We start from the raw sequence: 19008 nt of genomic DNA on the forward strand, positions 1-19008 counted from the left end.
CAGTCGGTCCTCCTATCAGCTCCGACCGTCACGCGTCAGGAATTGCAAATTAGATTCGAGCGATTTACTCCGAGCGTCTAACACGGAGACGTAGAATCTAAGGTAGCCCAGGCCCGAGGTATCGCTCGCGTCCTCTCTTCCCTGTATCCGCGTTAGATTCCACGGATTCCACGATGATTGTTCAGAGGGCGAGAGACGCGACGCCAGCTAAACCGAAAATTTTACTCATTTCCCTTAGAATTGCTACGTTGTTCGAAAGAAACGATCGGGAAAAAACATCAGGAGGAAACGGTCACAATTGCTTAGAGGAAGATTTTGAAATTTTAATTTGCCTGCAGCAGGTATTAAAAAATCGTATCACATAATTCGTATCGTATCGTATCGTATCGTATAATACGAAACATGGTATCGCATAATTTCGTATTTCATTTAGGAATAACAGAGTTAACTTATGATCCGCCATTACATAGTTTGCCGAAATAAACACACGTGTCTTGTATGGTACAATTTCCGAGGTGAAGTATTAGGACCTTTAATCTTCGAATGGCCGAATAGCAATCGTTGTTGTTGTTTGCAGCCGGTCAGTTGAAATATCAGAGAGAAGGGGATAGCTAGACCGAATGCCGTTCAAATTGCAGCCATTACCCCGATTGGAGTCACTTCGGATATTTCCGTGTTTTTGTAAGATTCAAGAGTCGACTACGAACATACGAAACGCAGTGAAGTTCGAAGACCTACGCTCTTAAAATTCCATCATAGTTTTTTGTTCCCGAAACTCGTCAGAAGCTACAAACGTTTTCTCTCATTTTTGCCATAGATTCTGCAAAAATCTCCCAACGAGTAACGCGCTACTAATTACGCAAGGGTAATCTAGAATCTCGTTAATTTTTCCTAACAAAAACTATGTGGTAGAAAACAAGAGCTGTAGGTAGAATCAAAAAGAGACATACGACGAGCACTGCAATCGATAATTTTTATATCAAAAAGTATTTACTGCAATTATCATGGAACTACCATCGCTAAGAGCAACGTAATCTTGTACCGGTAGACAAAATTGGTTTACTTCGCGTCTTGGAATTAACTTTCCTTTTAAATAAAGTGAGATTTTAGCGCGTCGAAGAAATGGCTCGTGAGAAACTCGATCTTCTTCATCTTCTTCGATGACTACTCGGCTGTACTTTTTAGTCCCCATTGCCACCATTCCGAAGCATGTAGTTCCTTTCCGTCAACTAGTAGTTTATCGATCACCGCATCGAAGCGTCGCGAAACTACAAATGAGTTTACCCTGCAACTCTCGCAAGAAGGAAAAGAAGATTGATCGAGCGCCTGACCTACGCACTGTCGATTCAATTGGTCGCAGAGCCTCCTAGTAATAAATCATCGAGCCGCGACATGTCGCGGAACGACTCGTACGAGGCGTGTTCTTTATCCGCGCAAAATCGGCCAGAATAGAACAAGGCGCATGGTTCAACCCGAAGATCGTGACAGCTTTGGTGAAAAGCTTTAGAAGGATGATGGACGTTCGTGTTATTTATAATCGGGCCAATCGATAACGATGAATCTCGAGTTAAAAAAGACAGGAAAATCATTTTGCTCCGATGCAGCATCAAATGAAGAATATATTTCTCGTTTTGCTTTAAAAATAATTGTAGCGACAAGGAATTGTTTTCCATTCGTTTTAACAGTTCTATGTCATTTGAAGAATGGCTTTAAAACACGTGCAACGTTAGCTGGCTTCCGGCATCGAAATTTATTGAACGATAGAACGGTCGAAAGGAATTTTTCGATCAAACGTAGCATTAGTTAGAGTAGTTTCCTCTCATTATCGTTCTAGCATGCCGTCACCACTACTAATGCGCCATAAAGCAAATTTAATTAGCTTTTCCAATTCATCGATTAATTCTACGTTAATTCTATGTTAATATGGTTGAAAACATAGATTAACAAGTACACATGGCGTGTAAGGAATTATATAATACAATTAGATATTGATCAAACGTTATCTACCTAGGCGCTTGCACGCAAACTCTACTAAATACTCAGTAGTACAAACAGATACTAATTAGACAAACATTGGAATATTCGCTCTGCACCTAAATTCTCGCGTATCTGTCTTTGCCCAACCTTAGTTTTTATTACACCGATAAAGCGTGACTGTGTCTATTGAAAATATACGTGTCAGTTCGACGAGTTTCCCTATTACTCGTTCATCCTCAGTGACGATGGGGAAATAGAAAGTGCGATTCAACCACACGTTACGTATAACTGAGAACGTTTCGGATGGACAGGAATGCGGCAACTCACGTTCCTTGCTTGCATTCCAGAAGCAGGAATGTCTCGGCTTGAGCCGCGAGATGTAAAATAGGAAATGAAGTAAACTTTCGCACAAACAGCGGAATAGAACGTCGAAATTCAAGTTCCGCGACAGGATTCTTTTTTTTTAATTCGGCTGCGTTTTCCACGTCTTCGTGGTCCAAAATCTCGTTTCTCAGCGACGCGTTACAGAAAAGCGATGGGATTTAAAATGTATGAGCCACGCCGCACGAAGCGATATTTTATTCAAAAACCCGAGCGACGCCAGGAACGCGTCACCAGGTATTAGGATTCGATAATACGGCCGTGAAGCGTTTTTAACACTGGCGTAAAAGCCAGGGGAAGAGAGGGTTTTGCGCGGACCTCGTTTATTATGGGCGCGGCTCGTGCAAGGAGCGGTTCCGCAATTTCAGCGTTGCTCCTAACGAAATTCGGAGCTTAAGAACGAAATCCAATTTGGCCATTTGAGCATGAAGCGAGGCCGCGAACCACTCCGCCTTAATGCGATTTGCGATATCGCGCGCAGTTTATGGTAAGATAGTCGGCGTCCTTTCGCGATTAGGAGAAAACACTAAGGGAAGACCATAAGGACGACAAGTTTCCTCGATAATTCCATTATTTTTTTTTTTTTTTTGTATTTTTGGTTTAAGATCGTCATACGTAATGTTACAAAATACAATGGTAATATCTGAAGAAACTAACGTCATTTTCCAACTGGAAGATCAAACACCAAGTTCTTTCTCGCCGGTTAAAGAATTCTTACTATTTCAATTCGCATTTCCATTTCTATATCTTCCTCTAGCCGGTCGTTCTAACGAAGTGGTGGTTTCAATTTTGGGGGAAAATCCACCGCCAAGCAGTAACCACCCCAATAAAGAAAACTCTCGCCCTCCCCCTCGGTCTCGTGTCGCTCGATTATTCACGCCAGTTGATCCCAGAATTACACGGACTCCCGAATAAATTTCCGGCGAATACGTAACGAGGATTCGGCCTTTCGCTGCCGATAGAGCCATGAATTTCTGCGCAAATAGCCGCTTATTATCAAAGAGGATCATCGTCGGGCGATAGGGCCGATGCAAGGAACACCGATGCAACACGCTTCGCTTGTGCAACGTGTTTCTGGCCAGCTAACTTTGTTACCCGATCAAACAAAACGTGTAATGCGATGTTAAATCGTGCGGTTCGATCGATCGGATCGCGCGTTGCGCCTTGTAATCGGAACAGTTCTTGTACTGTCAGGAGAATACATATAGAAGCTTGTAATTATCATAATTGTCAATAAATCAAGCTTTAACAATCTAGCGTTTTTCTTCCACAGAAATCATCACCGTTTTTTGCTCTTTTTCGCTCTAATTAAACGTTCAAATCATCGTGCAACCAGCCGAGTTAATAACTCGAACAAGAAGTTTATTCCATAGCTTCATAAAAAGCACATAAATGTTCCAATTTCCTAGCTATCACGGTAATCCATCTCGCCGTTTATGTTACCAACTCTCTAAGGAATAAAAATCGGTAACCGCGTTTAAGATGGGAAAATTGCGCCGAAGGAACACGAGAGATGGCAAATGTAGAGACGGTACAAAAGGGGTAAACGAGAAACGAAAGTGAAACGCACGAGATTCCAAACGGTTTGCCGCAAAAGAAACGAGAGCGCGAGCTCGGTGGATTTTCTGTCACACAATTCCTTCCTTTGCTAGAGTCGAGCAAGTATGCAAGTTCTCACGTTAATTAGAAAATACAGCAAACGGCGAAAGGTCGGGATGGCGTCGAATCACGGATCGTCTGGTCAAAGGAAAAGAATTCTGAGCGTCGGTATGCCAGAACTATCCGGCGGTGAATTAAAATACTTGGCAAACGACGAACGTTTACCCTGCGCATCTGTCCGCTCGAACTTTTCAGCGAATGGAAATTCGCAAATCATTTTGACCAGCTGCTGGCGAAAGTATCGGAAAAGAAGAAGGAAAGACACGAAAAATATGAGAAATATCTAGAGTATCTGGCGAGTGAGTTACAGATTCACTTGCTTTGACTCCGCGTACGATCACAAAACTCATGGCTGTTCGACGTTTGGTCTCTAGCCTTCATCCAATTTTCACTCCCAATATTGCTTCTAATGCACGACGATCTTCAAGTTTGCAGTTGCTAGTGATGCATGAATAATCCAATAACTCACCTGAGAAAACTGGGTTATCGCACGACATTCTCGTTGCAAAGATTTCGTGTTGCGTTGATCGTTATTAGATGAGAGAACGATTCGAAATAATGCTGTGATTTAAATCACTCTTATCAACACCGACAACATTCTATTCCTGGACATTTTCAAACAAAAGAAGAACTCCAGAATTACGTACGCGAGCAAAAGACAAAAGGTAACAAGCAACGCGAGAAAATCGAGCGAGTAGGTACGTTAAACCAGATTACGTGTTCCACGAGCAGATTGCAGTCGTTGTGTCCGCTGGATTTATTAAGCAGCGTCGTATATATTCGGCTGTCAGACTAGTGTGGTCCACGAACTGAAGAATCGCTATTTCCGATGACGAAAGAGGACAATCGCTACTAGACGTGCACACAATCGGCTGGATACTCCAGAGGAGCGCAAAAAATGGTGGCTGGCATCGATCAAACCTAGCTTCACGTTGTGATAAAGTACCTAAAACGAACATAGCTCTTCGCGATAACTTCTGCGAACGTAGGAGAGGCGGGCTGACAGAGAGGTACAAGACGATGAAGACTGCACCCGTCACGTGTAATTGCGATTCGATTAGAAGCGTAAATCACCGATCTTCGTTGCGGTAACTGACCTCAGCGATTTCTACTCTTAGCTTCGTTCCCGATCGCCATTTATAAAGCTACACGAACAATGGCGAAATTGATGAAGAATGAAAACAACCATGTAATAAGATTGGTAATAAACTCGAATATATCAAGACTGGAATACATTTGTATTCAGAGTCAGACAAAAAATAGATGAATCTGGACGATACCAGTATTTAAAAAAAATGTTGAACATTTCCAAGCGTTCCTAATTTTATCAACGTACTGAAGTGACGTTTAACAACGTTTTTATCATTTTGTATAATTACCTACGAGTTGTCGCTCACTAAGTCAATTCGTAAGATAAGATAGGTGTATGGATCAGGCCCAAGGGGAAACTCCATGTCTACTGATTACCGATGTGCCGATAAACCAGGCTACCGGTTTATGGCATGTCGTTACTATCGAGCGTGTAGAAGCGAGAACCTAACAAATTATCCGGCTCGCGAACGTGCGAATTCGACAGCCATAAATAATTTCAAGATCTCGACTTCCAGCTTCGACGAGACCCAGTAGACGGTGTAACGATTATTTAGAAATTTTCAAAAATAGCAATATCTGACGTCCATGTTGTAAATACAAGCAACTTAATCGTGGAGATCTAACAAAATATTTTCAATCACAGGTAAAATAGAAATGTAAAGAAATAGCACGTTATCATACGTACAACGCAATTTCAAGTAACAACGATCCGTCTGGGATCAACAATTTTTCTTTGTAATCAATCGCGTCGTTCAAAACGTGGGGGCCCAGCACATGATTCCCATGATTCTCAAACAATCCATCACCGACAACCTTCTTACCCCAAACATTCTACTTTCGTTAGCCAGACATTTTTTCCATTATCCCTTTTGGAGCAAGGAACTCGCGAGTTGATCGCATAATGCAAACTTACGCTTTAATCTCAGTCTTGGTCTAAAGCTTCCGGACGGTAATCCTGGAACGACATGGAAATATGAACTCGTAAAGCTATTGAGCAACCGACCGGAAACGGACGGCCATGTAGGTGTGTAGCGGTGCTCGGGACAAGGGGCCACTAATGCTCCTGCGAAGATTTATCGTCACACGCCGTTGGGAATGTTACGTAAGGTTAAGCTCAGGGTCGAGGCGTTAGGATTCGACCTCACCCAGCGATCCCAATGGCGTTGCACTCGTGTAAATCCCAACAAGCCGCTTCTCTTTACAATTATATCACGCAAACAGTCTATGAACTTTCGGAAACGGCGTTTTCATCTTTACGTCAGTTACAATGTGACTTTTGGTTTGTAAATCATCACGGACTTACAGAGTTTAAATTGCACCGGACCGGCTAACTAATCCGGAAACTAAGTACTGCAACACGTTATTAAGCACGCCGTAATTGTCTCGAGTTGGAATTTTGCTTGGTTGGGAAATTTCATGTACTGACAGTGGAAGTTATTCGAATTACGCTACTCTGTAGAAATATTTTTAGAACGAATGTTTCGCAGTAATCGAGTAATTCGTGATCGTTTTATTTAATAAATAGATCTCTTACATGGCCCCTTACGTTAAGTATCCTTCACGGTACGATTAAAGCCTCTTCTATCCTATTCTCGTAGTAATCAAACTTATCGTCTTATGCATTACGCAGTATACATTACCATCTTCTTCAGTCGCATGGAACGGTGGTCTGGGCACAAACTCCAAGGATTACCTGGACCGTGTTACGTAAACGTTGGTCAGGAAACAAGACGGTCGGAGCCGAGTCAGGGACTTATGCCTAACTAATCATTGCTTTAGCGATTAAAGCGGAGACACGATCGAGGAATGCGAACTCTCCTGATGATTCTCTAACGGGTAGCTCCGTGAGCGAACTTGGCCGCCGCGCAACCGACCGCAGATCCGCTCTTCCGTAAAGTTTGCATCAAACGGGTGCTCTAGCTGACCAGAGCATCGACGAAACTCAGCCTGTGAACTCTCCTAATGTCGTTTACACGTCTGCCTGTGGAGGTTTTTCAAGCCACGGACAAACAGAGTCCACTAGCCAAACAAGGAGGAAGAAAGAGGAGATGTAGCGGCAGTAGCAAAGCAGAGAGAAAGAGAGAAGGAAAAGGGAAAAAGCGAACTGGCTAATTACAGAGACTTCTCTGTTCGGGCTACTAAATTTGAAGCAAAGCTCGCGCGTTCAAGCGGACTAATTGTAGTGTGAATGATTTACCGCCATTTATGGCTGGTCTTCTTACAAAATTGCCGAACCAGGTATCACGGCTTTATGCTCTTGTGATCATCGCGAGTTGGAAAGTTGACGGACCAGTTCGTTTTCTCTCAAAGTAATCGAAGAAACGGGAAAAATTACTGATTGAATTGCTGATTGAACTAAAACGTACAATAAACGCGAATGTTGGATAATATTTGTTTAACGTAGACTGACGATGATATCGAAGGTTTGTTTTCAGAAGTGTAATAACACGACGCTTCGCGCGAGGTTCGTTTAAAGAGCACATCATTCTCTTCTCTTAAATAGAAATCATGCGATAGAGTGCAACGTTACGCCGTTGTTTCACCCGCAATTGTGTTACGCGTCGATCGAAATACTTAAAATAGTACATATAGTACAGTATAGCGCGTAAAGCAAACGAAACGAATACGAAATCTGCATCGTTCCAACGCACAACTACATATTCGTCTGTTTAAATAATTTTATCGGTTGTTCAGGTAGCAGTAACGAGAATCAGAAACTACGTTGCAGGTGTTCATGTCGACCAGAAAAACCTGACAAAAACAATAATACGAGAAAACCGCACGAACGCCAGGAACAAATATAAGCTGCCTATTAAATCCAGCTTTGAGTCCGAAACTACCAAAAACTAGTCATCGATAAAAACTGCACGATATCTCCATCGTTCTGCCCCATAAACTAGCTTTGTCAAACAATTGTAACTTTATATACAGTGGTGTTAATCAGAGTTGGGAAAAAACCGAAGCAGAAATTTTGCGTGCTAAACTTCCTGCCGCGTACACGTTCAACTTTCGACACAGATCTCGATAGATTCAAGTTTCGATTTTACGTCCCGAGAGAATTCGGCTGTCCCGTTTATCGCGGTTCACCGTCACCACGTATTTCACATTATGGTCTATCCCGGCTGCCTGCCATCGGAAACCTGACGATTTAAATTTAAACGAGTCCGTCATGATGCGTATGTGCGTCTCGTTCAACCGCTCCTCGTTTGTGGTAAGATTATTCGCCACTTGTTTCATGGATCATTATATGCGTTTTCGAGTTCAGAAAAGCGAAAACCGAGTAGCCTTCAAACCGCTCTACCGCACGTTGAATTGCTCTTTCAGTTCGGTTGTAGGGGAACGAAATCGTTTCAATTCCTGAATTTTGAATATGTAATTTTTCATCTAAACTGGTTCTCGACCAAAACTAGGGAAATCCGGCATCGATTACTGCTCATAACCTGTGATCTTAGAGTAAGTTGCGCACCCTTGGTAAAGATCATAGGTGATACTTCTATTAAAAAGTACGCCTTTTTCATAGAACCATTCGCTTGAAGATGCGATAATAATATCGACTTTCAGCACATTATAAGCTCTCAGTCTGTTTATAAAAAAGGTACCATGACGCAATTAAGGGATAATAATATTTCCATCGACAGTTTCTTTGAAGTTAAATCTACGCTGAAGCAATAAGCGATATACGCAAGGAATCGACGATCGTATGCATTATTCGACCGCAAATCACGCGCATTCTAGATATTCTCGGCAAACCGCGGCTGGGGCGTTAATTTTACTATTATAACACTTCTATGGAAGGCGGTGGAATCCCATCTCTGGTAAGCGGTATGCACTTGCCGGAGAACGAAGCTGCCAACGACAGAAGTCGATCCGTCCCGACGTTTCAGGTAGAATACTGATAAAGGAATTATCTCGGCGATATTCTATAGCGCTGTACACCTACGACATCGTTTCTTATAATACCACCCCGTTGATCCCTCCAAGTGCGAAGGTAAGATGTTTTTGCCAGCTGAATCTTTCACAACACGCTCGAAATCCTTGCGGAAAGCTGTTTAAGTTGTAACCCCTGGCTGAGCCTAGTATCTGTTTGATGCGAGGAAATTGCGAATAGGATTTTAGGGGTGGATTCCTTAACATATTTCCTTTGCCGTCACACTTAACTATCTTTTTTTTTTTTCTTTTCTATAATGCATTACTCTAAAAAATAATACGACAGGTAGGTCAGTGGGCATAACTCCCCTCTAACGATATTCAAGCTTTAATATTCACCGAGAATTTGGTAATTCGTTAGAGTGCGCGGTCACGACATCGTAAAGACGACGGGGAGGCTCGTAAACATTGGCGAATTCATTTTCCCTGTTATTCCCTCATACATATTCGATGGTCTAAGTGAAGGGACAGGCGGCGCGACGGGGATTATGCAAAAGTAGATATTCGCACGTCGTTCATACAGTCGATCTCGCGATCGTAGGACCCTCAAACCTCCGCACAGACGCGTATGTGCTAGTAATCGTTTAATGACGTTAAACACCGTTCCATGATCCGTATTCAATTAGCGCTAATTCCGCTGGCGAATAAATTTGTGTACAGCTTTTAACAACCAGCGCGCGCTTGTTCCAAACAGGAAGACGGACGAGAGCGATATAACATATTAGGTACTATAATTAATTCGTACCGTTATAATCTATAACGCATCGATGCTAATGCCATTACCTGCTTGGAAATAAATATCTTGGACATGGTAAAAAATTGTTACGTTGATCGACAGGCGAAATCGCTAATTAGCGATGGCTGTTAATCAGCTGCATGATGACTATTAGATTATGCCCAGGGGTAGCGTATTCGAGCATTCCTTACGTGTAATTAACACGAAGCACTGAGCATTTCGGAAGCTCAGTCTCTACCGAATACTCGAATCAATGCGTCCCCTACTTATTCATTTCCTTTAGTCAAAGACAGCAGCCTGCGAATGTTCTGTGTAGCGAAACACGGTCTCTCTCAAAGGATTAATTTCCCTGGGATTATGCTCCAAAGAATCTTATATTCGCACGTATATATTGTAGTAGTCCTTGGCGGAAAAAATGTATTTTATCTAATCGATAGATGTAAATTTGTGAGAAATCTTCTTAATTAAGCAGATGCCAACTCCTCCCAGCTGGATTATCATCTACACGTTTCCCAGTTCCAAACTGCCCACTGCAACGAACAATTTGCATCTTAAGAAGCCACGGTTGACAGGTATTCCCTTGCAAGGTATAATTCGTCTTCCTTTCGCCGACAAAATTTGTTAGTAGAAACGTCGCCGTGGAGTTTCGGCCGAGTTCACAAAGATCCATCCAGTCGCGTAACAATCATCACAGAAAGAGAGACGACAGTCCCTTCTATGCCGTTGCTTGGTGCAAGACGAGGACGGACGCATTGTGTTAAAATGCCCGTTCCCAGGGATTGGTCCGAAAGGAGCTTACTACGTGTACGCAGACGCGGCACGCCAGGTCAGTTCCGCATGGCGGATAGACGCTGGATTTATTGCTTTTGTCGCGGAAATCCCTATGGCACAAAGGCTTGGAAAAATTGCGGAATGACGCGACACACCTAAAGGAACACCGACCGTCCTTTCCTTCTTCCCGGATCATGCATTGGAAATTAGTGGATATCGCAACTTCCTGCCCGTTGTTTTATCGTAAAATCTTGCACAGCGGAATCCGCGAGCATAGATCAAATTTCAAAACGAAGAATTAATAGAATTGCACAGAGAATCTCGTGTTCTACTTTGAAGAATCAAGGTGATCGAACTTGAAGCTGGAGTATGTATCTCGAGCGTGCACTAGCATCCACTCCATCCCTAACAGCACGATAGAGAAACAATTCCATCGTAAATATCAATGACTAGAGGTTGCGCAAACACGCGGTCCATCAGAATTCATCGGCATCAGAATACTCTCTGTTTCGCTGTCTCGCTCATTCTCTCTCTGTTTCCGTCTACTCGTAGAAGATAGGATCGAGGACATTTCCGAGATGTTCTCGAAAATCACCGGAGTATCTTGAGGCCGATGCTAATGCCCTGATGCGACATCTGCACCCTCGAGACGTCACGCAGATATGTCGAGTATCTCCTGGACATTACTGCATATATGCGACGGCAGACATTTCGCGGCCGGAGCAAGAACAGCAGGAACAAGTGGAAGCTCGAGTGCCGGATGGGGGATAGAGGTTGGTGGGAGGACAGGAACGTGTTATTGCACGGCGAAGAACTCATCAACGTGTTCCAGGCCGCGTGTTCGTGCTCGTTCGTGTGCACGTAGACCAGGGCTAAGCACAAAGGCATCAGCCAGCTCGTCGAACCGCTCGCGAACTGAAAATCCATGTGGCTGTGAGAGATGTATATAGATTGGAAACTACGGTTACGTGTTCATCCTCTTCCTGTCTTTCTCTGCTATATGTGTATGTACATTGTACATTCTATGCAACAGCCGTATCTTAGTCTCTTCACCGACGAAGAGCGTTATCGCCCACTTAAGGCAATTTACTTCTCGGATCACTTGCCAAAAGCGAAAGGAGCCGACCGATCGATGCCACCTGAGAGACGAATTCTGAGTTATCTTCTATATCAAAGGTATTTGAAAACGTTCCTGGTGATCTTTCACTCTAACCATATACTCTACACTCCACCTGGCTACTTCTACAGCCACGCTATGTTTGCTACCCCTTTCCGTAATATGACGCCCAATGATTTCAACTAGCAGCAACTTAACTCGAATAATAATTCTCTCTGCAAAAAGTCACGTGTAACTATCTCTGGAATCGTTTCTTTTTCCAAAATATTCGACACGAAAGATCGAAATGGATCTTCTTATCAATGGATCTTCCCTTAAAATCGAAGATATTAAAGAGCCACGTGGATTCCGTTTCCACCAGACGTCTATTATTCTCAATTGACACAGTAGGGAACGAGCGAACAATGACTTTTCCTATTCTTTCGTACAGAGAAGAAGAGCCAGATTAGTCAGCATCTATTCTTTTTTTTTTTTTTTTTTTTTTTTAGCACACAGAATTGAACACGATATATCGACTGCACTCTGTTTCGGAAATCACTTTGTCAGAGATCAACATCAAATTCGAACCTTTATTCGTTTACGATATCAGATTTCTACGAAGAAACATGAAACTCTGAGAGTACTGGATATTTATCAATCTATGAAAACTTTTGAAATATTACTAGAAGATAAACTAGAATAGCATCCGGAAAAATTGTAGACGTCAAACTTTTCCATTTCTTTCGAAAGGTCTATAGAATTCGTCTATTCAATGGAAAATTCGTGAAACGTCTCGACATTGGTCCAAGATGTGCTGGATTAAATGTTCCATCCAGTTCTGTAGTCTCTATGAGAGACGATCGCTGATTTATAGAAAAAGTTGCCGGATTGCTCGAAAGCTTATTTGGTGGGGTACTTCGAAAGCTGCAAGAGGACTTTGCCGGAGCTCGATGACCCGCGTTCAAGAAAAGTTTGTCGCACGGAAGAGCCTCAAAACTGTTCCAGGTTCTCCAGTACAGAATTCGAGGGTCAGCGATCGAAACACAAAGACCACAAGATCGATGCAGTGTCGAAAATTTTACGATTTAATTTCCATCGGTCGTGACACGCGATAGTTCTATTCGTGACTTCCAACTAACATGGCAACTGGCCAAACGCGAAATGCACGAAATGACGTGGCACCATCGCTCTTTCTCTCTTCGTTCTCCAGTGAAAAATGTTTCGTTTTACGGTCTAACTTTAGATCACCGTTTAAACAACATATCGTGAACACGACCGCTGAAAGCTACGACGATTTCTGGCCGATCGAACTTGGCAAAACACCGTAGCAAAACCCATCTACTCTCCTCCCGTTCGTTCCTAGAATTGTTTTACCGTGATTGTCGCATGAACATTTAGGGACCAAATGTTTTTCGACGTTTATCGACAACTCACGAATGACGAAGCTTTGAGAAATGAAATTTTCCAGAGAGAAGAGATTTTAATTACGACGACGATAAACGACGAGATTTTTACACATTCTATGTGTCAGCAGTATGAAATTTGTTTCGTAAATCCAGCACAGCAGGAAATTATTCGCTTAAAACCGTTATTTCGTTTGTATATAGTAATATAAAGTACTTTTGAAAACGTTATATTCGTTTTGGGCATCGTTGTCTATTAACCAAAATGGGTAGAATGGATTCCACGATCGGGGGAGCACATCGAAATCACGAGAACGATCTTCCACTAACCGGTTGGCGGCGAGTTACGATCGATGGAACAGTAAAAATAATCTCTCGCCACGCGGAAAGCGAGAGACGAGATAGCGACAGGTATGGCGAGAAAAATAGAAAAACAGAGGAACAGGGGAATGGCCCATAGCGTTGAAATTTTAAAGCGACCGGGGAACCAACGACGAGGTCATAAACTTTCATTCCGATTTGGTAGTGGTAGAGAAAGGTGAAAAATTACCGACTGTACTCAACTCTTTGTCTCTCGATTCGTTTCGCACAGTAGAACTTGATCGAGTTCGATTTGAATCGAATCCAGCACTTTAAACATTGGTGAGAAATCGTCCTATCGATTTGAATTTAAATGCTAGATATGATGCTTCCAAGATTCGAAATCGAAATTTCACGATTTCAGACGAGTTTCGACAAAATTTCTCAACTTTTGATACTACCAGTTCGTTCATACACAACGTTCATTTTAATAGCTTTCGCGATCGTACGCGATGATCACGTTGGACCCGCCCGTTTAATCGTCGTAAATGATGGCGTGAGTCCAATGGCGATTTCCACGATAGAACAAAATTTCTCCTGTCTACGTATAGAGAACGGCTCATTTATCTTCGACGACACACGGTGGAGCATGGATTACGTGCTTCGAATGCTTACGATCCCTTCTGTCGGGGATCTCGTTGGGAAAGTGCCGCAATATTCTCCGGTGTATGTTAAACTTTAGAAAACAGGCAACCTAGAAGAGCGGATTTCAATATCTATCGTTGAGACATCGATGGAACAAGACGCGTTCGAGTAGCGAAGCTTACACGTAGATATGCAGCAATTTAGGTGACATTCCGCTCGAACAGACACAAAAAATGATTAAAACCGAGAAAATACGGTACTTAACGGAAGGATTAGCTGGTATCTTGATGCTGGCTTGAGTATTCTAATCGCGAGGTTTATCGATTGTAGAGGGATTCGATGGTCTAGTGGTCTACCGATAGAGATGTACAATTATCGAGGACTCTAAGGTTGAAGCGGTGTAGTCATCAAGTGCTTCGTGACTGAATATTGCAGTTAGTTGAAAGTTCTAATTGCGGCGTATTATCCACTTTGAGAACTCTAATTGCATTTCCTGCTACTGCAGCTTCTGAAGATTCTTTCTGCTTCGATTGCCAAAACATCGAGTACCCTTTCATGACGATTTTCAAAAGTGTTATTGCTAATTATGTGCTCAATTATCGCGATACTTCAATCACCAAATAACCGAGTCTGCCAGTCGAACTTTCAGCGAAATTTAACAAAACTCTACCAATTCATCCTGTACTTTATATTCGTTATTCGATTCGCATAACTCCATTTATATTCCATTGTGCGTTTAAATTCCAAGATCCTCGAATCCTTCTAAACTACGAACTGAATAAAGCTTACCCTGGTATGGTATACACAGAAACCGCAAGTTTTGATGAAATGCGTCTCTCCAACGATGACTCGAGTAACTCGAGTTCCTACGTCTCGTAGAATCGAGACAGGAGCATGCGTCTCAACGACAAGACTGAAGACGAACTGCCTCTTTGACTTTGCTCTCTCTAACCTTTCTTTGATGGCTGCTTCACGACTTCGTTCGCCTGAAACGGATTGCTTCTCGCCGCATAATCATACCCCAGGCTTGTTCCTTTCATTGCCGCCTCCGCTTCGATATTGATTCAACATCCCCTTTGTTTTGTTTGATCTAATACCAGCCAGCGTGAACGCGAGACTTAACTTTCCGGCCCAATACACTATCCCTCGAAAGATATTGCGTCTGTATCAATATCCAGTTCTGATAGCGAACGGTTGGGATATACCAGTGGGAATATTCTCTCGATATATCGTGCTGATATTTGTCCTACGTTTTATCTAAATTGACGTCTCAAGCGACGTTTTTGCCGGGTTTTCTTTTTTTGGTACTACCGTTAAAAACAAGCGAATTACTGCGAATTTTTAAACGAACGAATCAAACCGTATAGGAATCAGCTTACTGTGCGGTTTAACAAGATTCCCGATATTACTTTCTACTTTTCGAGAACATAGTGTTTATCGAGTTCCATGTGTATCTACATACGCTTAGAAACACATTAATGATATCGACTATTGAATAATATAATTAAAATAATTCCATGTGCAATTATGAATATTCTGAACGTATCATTTCATTTCGGTAACCCTTCCAACGTATATGGAATATTAAATATGTCTTTTAAATATTACATTGCATTGTGTAAATTAATGGATTTCAATTCGGGTGTGTGTAACCATGTTTGTTGTAACAGAGATTCATCCGGTATGCAAATATGAGCAACCACAAAAATAGAAATATTTGTCGAGACCATGCCCCGTATCTCGTCGATCAAGTATGTGGATAAATTTCTAAATAAAAATTGTATCGAATCCATGCGTATTTCGTGTTTTCAAGGGAATGTCTTCCACGATAAATTCGAGAGATTCTTAAACTGCGTCCTGAACAACTGCAGTGGTTGACGTTTCTCACATTTTCAGACGTTAACGTTCCGAAACGGACAAATCGTTGTGTATATTTGTCGACAAATGTTTGGCATACATTTATAACTCGGATGAAAACTTGCAACTTTCCATCGAATGCTCGACATAGTCGACTTTTAATTTAGGATGTTTCACGTTCTAATGAGGCGAACCATAAGCAGAGTATAAGTTTAGTATCTCTATCGTGGAGTTCTTGATATCGATACTATCTATTGATACACTTGAATGATTAATCAAAATGAATCATGCATCGATCAAATATGAAATATTGAACGTTTCGCTACCAATTATTCCAAGCTTCACAGCGATTGTTCAATATTTCACATAGCACTGATTATAAATTAAAGCATGCAATGGAAACCAAATCAGCGATATAAACTAAATTGAATGAATTTTAAACAAACCTACACGGCAAAGTACTACCGTGTTTTATAACGAAACGTTGCAATTTCGGAGCGTCGAAGAATCCTCCTTCGAGCTTGCGACTATGACATTCGGTACATCTCTACCAATCGAATGTCTAACTAAATTTTCAGTAGACGATGCTGCATCGAATTCGACTCGATTTCACGTTTCGATTCGACTATACAGCGCAAGGGATCTAAGTCGAACTCCTCTTATGTGTGTAGTTACACAGAAATACGGTTGTATTTCTCCGAATCTAGTTAACAAAATTTGCCGATGCAACATGCACCATAAACTACACGTATCTATAAAATGTAAATAGCGAGATTCAGTTCACTTGCACGAATCTAATATCGGGAAAGCTAACGATTGCTAACAACAATTTTTGCAACTGGTAACGATACAATAAGTAATATCGTTCGATCATTGAACGCTAGATTCGAGCGTCTGCCTTGTCGCATACCGAAAGCATCCACTTCGTACTTTCTTTCTTCCCGCTTTACCAAGTAAGCGACATCGAAATTCTTCACGTCGAAAAGTTTCCGGCGCGAGTAATTAAGACCTTACAGGCGTGTAATGGCCGCATAAATCGGCCGGCCGTAACTTGTAATCCACTTTCGAGTTCGCGAGGAACATCGCGCCACCACCGCCACCTCCGCCGCGTTACACGTAAATTTCCCTGCCGGTTTATGCAAATTATTGATGGAACCCAGGGCTAATACATTGTCGCGCGTGCAACCGGAACCGCCGACGAACTCACACATTTATACAAGGGTAAAGGGGGGGTGAGAGAGAGGGAGGGAGAGGTCTGGGTGTCGATACATTTTCCGAAGGAATTACGAAAGCTCGCCTTCTTCCCCTTCCATTTAAATACCGCATAATAGCCCGATAAATAAACATCGCGCGATACCATAGCTTCGCAGACCGTGCGAAATTTATTTTCGACCGAGCTGGATCGAAAATACAACGCCAAGGGGGATGAGATCTGGAATAGAGCTTGTATGGGTTGCGATCGCGGGACCGATGATAAATGGTAATATTACCAGATATAATATACTATCGTGTTGAAAACTGGTGAAATATGATTTTCGGTTTATCCCCTGTAAAAAACACGTGTAGAATATGATTAACTGATCGAGTATATGATAAAATATCATAGACGTTCGGATTGATTCCCTCTTTATTTGAAACACACTGTATACACGTGTGTATGTATAGGACGATAAACAATCGAACAAATTCTGATAACTGTGCTAGAAGTAACGAGTAGAGACGCGACCAAAGAGTCGCAAGAACAAATGGTAAAAAATATCGATAGTAGGAGCGTTCGATGTATAGGCATAATTCTCGAATCTCAAGCGGCCGAGCAAAATCAGTTTCACGCAGACGCGCCGAAACTTGAACGCGAACGAGTCTCCGAGGCCGAATCCATCACTGTCAGCGATCCGATTGCATTAGAGAGACCGCGGGGCGGACGATCAATTCCGAAACATTCTTACCGTGTACCAAGTACTACTCCGAATACCGTACGGGCGACCGGGCGTTTCTGCTAATTAACCTGCGCACCTAGTAGGCTATCGAATCTACCACCACAAGTGTAGAATGATTTTGTTGTCTCAGACTCACCTTCAGATGCTCACGATGCTAGCTCCGCCGTGTCTGCACTATACAACACAGATACACACGAGGAAGCGGGGTATGGTAGCACGAAGCACGCGATCCACGAGATTCCAATGTCGAACGGTAGATCGAAGCTATGTTTTCGATACTCTTGTCGACTGTTGCTGAACGATTCGTGCTTGATTTGCATAAATGCTTCGTCGCCACGACACTGTTTCTCGGTTCCCGCTACGCGAATCACAGCTTCACGAAAATTATCACACGACACTGATGACCAACAAGCGAACACAATCACCGAGTGAGACCAGCTCTATATATACATATACATATGTATATATGTAACGAGCGTGTCACGTTGTCGTTCCACGATAACCGGATTGTTCACTGTTCGCGCGAGTAACTCTATCGTTTGATCCAGCCTGTGCTGCCAATGAGAAGAACGTTTCCGGCTTGAACAACAGCCTCGAGCGGATCAAACGTCATCTCGTTGCAGGAACCCGTGCATCGTTCCGTCACGTTATTGCCGATACGTACGCGACGTGTCGCCGCGATCTGTCTCCGCGACAGTACACGATATCCGACTGAAATATTTCGAAAAGTAACACCGATATGCGCAAGACGAGGGATATATGAACACTGTGGCACACCGAGGAAACACGGACACGGAAACAACAAGCCAAGTAACGCGGTACACAACACGTAACGTCGCCTCGAAGCTCACGAGACGGACTACGGTACGAGAATGAGAAGCTCTGCGAGCATTCGCGCATCGCGACACCAGAGACACCACACTATCCCCGGCGAGGCGAAGCGCGCCACGGTCGATTCTGCGGTTCCCACCTACCGACCGAACTGTACCTACCCTTCCTTATAGCGGTTCTTTTAATTTATGTTACACATTCGCCTTTTTTTTGTCAGCCATTTATTTTCGATGATCTGCCTAATGTCGTTTCAAGTTTTTCGGACAGGAAGAGAAATTCCGTTATGGTTCTTGGAAATTTCGCACCGCTATATTTTTCAGTTTTCATTTTCGGTTACGATCAGTTTAACGTACATCCATGTAATGTAAATATTTACTAGCTATTGAAAGTTATATA

At 42.6% G+C, this 19008-nt stretch overlaps 1 protein-coding gene across 2 annotated transcripts in view; it reads right to left on the minus strand.

Moving 5' to 3' along the window:
* LOC132906198 (neuroligin-4, X-linked) overlaps window positions 1-18658 on the minus strand; it is a 263676-nt gene extending 245018 nt beyond the window's left edge. The window contains exon 1 of one of the 2 annotated variants that reach the window (XM_060958161.1): window positions 17918-18658. The gene's annotated coding sequence lies outside the window, so the exon portion shown is untranslated. The remainder of the gene's footprint in view (window positions 1-17917) is intronic. The other variant, XM_060958162.1, reaches the window with a different exon arrangement.
* Between the last annotated feature and the right edge of the window lie 350 nt (window positions 18659-19008).

The sequence above is a fragment of the Bombus pascuorum genome, chromosome 4, assembly GCF_905332965.1.
Source record: "Bombus pascuorum chromosome 4, iyBomPasc1.1, whole genome shotgun sequence".
Lineage (NCBI taxonomy): Eukaryota > Metazoa > Arthropoda > Insecta > Hymenoptera > Apidae > Bombus > Bombus pascuorum.